A 4034-nucleotide genomic window follows, 5' to 3' on the forward strand; every position below is an offset into this window, starting at 1 on the left:
GACCTTGCGCTTGCCAGGCAGGCGCTTTTGCCGCTGAGCTAAATCCCCAGCCCTGTCATACCTCCTTGATTCCCTGCCCTGTCTTCCTTTGCCGTCTCTTAATTGTGAACATTTCCCATTTCATCTTAGACCTCTTGTTTTGTGGACAACTCAATTACGTGAGCAGCTTGATTATTAAAGCTGATGGTTCTTAAATTTATATCTCCTGTTCTGTAGTTGAAATAGTCTCTACTTGTCTACAGATTTTCACATTCAAATGCCAGTCAACTTCACAGAAAAAGTCAAATTAATACCGTCAGTTTACCTTTTTCAGATGATCTTTCCCTTTAAACAGCTTCTTTCAGTGGCACCTCCACACTCTCAGTAACTCCAGTTAAGGGACTTAGGAAACTCTCAGTTCTAAACCTGTCACTATCCTAGTTAAAAATGCAGCAAAGTTGTTAGTGTACCTAATTTTCACTGTTAGAGAAGTTAAACTTTCACTCAGATAAACTTGATGTGTCGAAGTAAATTAAATATTGAATTAAAATGCAAATACTGAAGCGGTATCTCACTGAAGTGCAGAAGTAACTCATTCAACACACTGCAGTTTAGAAGAAATGCTATCTCTCTAACGGCAGAAAAAATTACTGTCAGATATCAAAACAGATATCCTGCTGCAGAGAATATCCAAATTCAGAGATACAAGGCTATAGAACAGTGAACAACCTGAAAAGGCAATTACACATAATTTAGAAGTATTCTCTAGTTTGCTGTGTAGATCACACAATAACGAGAGGCTTTGAGTCCATTTATAACTGCCTGGAGAATAGACTAGAGTAGAATGGTAATGTGTGTATATTTTAACTAAACCTGAGGAGGAAGATGGAAAATTAGGGAGGCAAATGAGAGGGTTTTCTCTATGCTGGGAATCATGGATGAACAGAGGTGTTATTGCTTCCATTTGGATAATGGGGCTATCTGTAAAGACTATTATCTACCCTCGGGGCAGCTGGATAGCAGGACAAAGCTAAAGCCACTGTATTTCTTGATAGCTAAAAAGCCTTTCTAAGCTTTTTCTCTAACAGCTCATGACTCTTTGACTCTTTCCAAACTGCAGTGAGAAGCATCACTCATCTGGTATAAGCCTACTCACCATACACAGTAGCTTTGAACAATCCCAATGTATTCTCCTGAAACGTTCGTTCATGTGCTCACTACCTCACAGTGCTCTATCTTTAAAGAAAGCCATGCAAGATAAAATGCAGAACAGTTGCCCTGTAATAGCAAGCGTGTTCATAATAGCCAAAGTGTGGCATGTATTAGAAGTTATTTTCTGTGAGAACTCACAAAGAAAAGGAAGGGTTGGAAGGGAAATTATAACCTCAAAATGAAGGTGCAGAGTAGATGATACTTTAGGCAGTTATGTGCTGATTTTTGGTTGATCTTACTTGTTTCTTTTTAATTGACCAGGAAAACTTAAAACACTTAATTAAAGCAACAAAATGGTTCTGTTTTTTATTTTTTAATTTCTTCCCAATGTGAGTCCCTCCCCTGCAATCACTTCAAATATTATACATAGTAATAAGTAACAATTGTTACCTTATATACATACATATATGTATATATACAAATTTATGCATACATTTAAATATCTGCACATCAATATTTCACATTCATTTTACATGTACAGATTTATTCTGAAAAATGTGTAATTTTTAGGGAAAAAATGCCACACAGTAAAATGGTGCTCATATTTGTATTTTGATGAAAGGGCTACTTTGGAAGAAAATAAAAAAATGTTACTCTTAGGGAAACAAAGAGAAAACACTTTTTAAATTTGGGGGTTAATGAGATTATTTGGTGTTACTTTTAGAAGAGATGTGGTCACAGAATAGCTCAGGCTCTGTGAGCCAAATGAGGGGAGGAGTAGATGTGCAATCCTTGGTATGGAAGTTTGTAGATAGGCAGAGCTCTAAAAAACTAATAGGAATCTGGAATCCATAACCTATAAAGTTCTCTCTACATATTTATATTGATTTAAAGAATTATGGTCACTTTGATTCTATTTCTCTGTGGAAGTTGTGAGGACTCTTATGATTCCAATCTGTGTCAGGATATGGGGCCTGGGGCCAGGACATCATATATTTTTTAAAAATACTGTGATGCTCTTTGTGCTATGTTCAAAATCCTTTTGAAAATAAATGTCCAGGATGTAAAACAGTTCTATATTTTTATTTTACACATATAGTCTTTATCCACCTATTGTTTGCTGTCTTCTGTACTCTGTTCTATATTTTTAAAATTAATTTTCTATGGATATGGAAAGAATAGCCATGAGATAACTTTTGTCATTAATTTTTACTGCTTTCAAAATTGTTGACCTCCTTTTTGTTTTCTCATGCTTCATGGTTCCAGTGAGAACCATGTCACAGAATTAGACAATGTGAGTAAAGTTCAAAAATTATTATGTCAATCTGAAGTTTCTGGCACTTGGAAAAAAACTACTTAAATACTCCACAAGTCCTATATATTTAAATCAGGTATATTTGAAAAATATATATTCTTTCAGAAATCTGGAGCCTTCTTTATCTTTTTATTGTTGAAACTTTGCCAAATGTTAGGAAGCTTCTGTCATTGGGAATAGTCTTATTTGGGGGGTTCTTGCCGCATCACAGAATGACTTAGATATAGTTTATCAAGGAAAAAATGTGTCCTTACACAGTCACATATACACATGTTGAGTCAGGATCTGGTTTAGAGTTTGGATAATGAAATAAGAGGAATCTGAGAGTAAAAATGAGATTCTGTTAGATTAGCCTAGGAGAATGCATGCTTCTTTAGGAAACAGTGAGCCAGCTTAACACCTACACTATGAAATCAACTAACTAAATTGCAAATTTGTCACAATCAGCAGTAGATATGAATCAGATCGTCTTCTTTCTTCAGTTTATTGTGCATAACTTAATTGCTTATCCATTATATATATATATATTTTTTAAAAACTCCCTCCATGTAAAAATTGATTAACAGCTTTGAGATAGCAGAGATCATGATTTCTTTGTGATTCAATGACACCTAGGACTTCCCAGTTTTCACTGATTCATAATCAGTTACTATATTTGGGAACTGTGGTAGCTGTAGAATATGACTGGTGCATTTTGAAGCTCTAATTACAAAATGAAGAATAATTCTGAATCCACGTATTACAATGTAGAGTGATAAGTAATTGAGGAAATATACACATGGTCCTATAGATCCATATAATTGGTGACGACTTAAAATTTGTGACCACAGTATCACTGCTAAAGGAATGCTGACAGTCAACTGAGTATTCTTTGCTGGGCAGAAAGGCTAAATAAGGAATTGCAAAGCAGGTATTTCAGGAAGATGAAACAGCTACATGTGCTTACTTTCATACACATACATATACACAGGTTTGTTAGCATGTATACAAGCATATAAGTGTTCTTCTCTTCTATCAGAAAATATCAGATTTTTGGATAAGATAAAAGGTTGTTTTGGAGCTCAGGAAGCCTTGAGGAGTATGAATCCTCTGGCTCCGCCCCCCACTGCCACTGCAGGAGAGGGCCATGCACCTGGGAAGCCTCAGTGAGCTGTCTGGCTGCTGGGGTTCTCTGGCTCTGCCACTCGCCACCACCGCAGGAAGGGGCCTTAGACTTGGGAGGCTTTGGTGAGCTGTTTCAGAGTCCAGGACCCCTGTCTCTGCCTCCCACTGCCATCTCAGGAAAGAACCAGAATCCCCAGAAACCTAGGGAGATTTGAAAATAACCAAAAGAGAAGCAAAATGTAATCTCAACCAGACACCTCAGCAAGAACAAATAGAGGAAATATCACCATGGAAGAACATGGAAGTCACACACCTGAAATCTCTGAAATGATAGCAACTAAAGCAAAGAACCAACTAATCAGGCTATAGAGAAAATCAGAGCAGAAATAATTGCTCCGTAACAAAAGAAAGAAATCATAATAAAAGAATTGCTTGGAGAGCCCGACGCAGCATGGCAGGCGAGGAGCTGGCGCACAAGCTTCAG

The 4034-nt window shown here is 36.9% G+C and overlaps 1 pseudogene; it reads left to right on the forward strand.

Moving 5' to 3' along the window:
* Window positions 1-4034, forward strand: part of LOC102015932 — a 9565-nt pseudogene that overhangs the window by 4845 nt on the left and 686 nt on the right.

The sequence above is a fragment of the Chinchilla lanigera genome, unplaced genomic scaffold, assembly GCF_000276665.1.
Source record: "Chinchilla lanigera isolate Chin_1 unplaced genomic scaffold, ChiLan1.0 scaffold00008, whole genome shotgun sequence".
Classification (NCBI taxonomy): domain Eukaryota; kingdom Metazoa; phylum Chordata; class Mammalia; order Rodentia; family Chinchillidae; genus Chinchilla; species Chinchilla lanigera.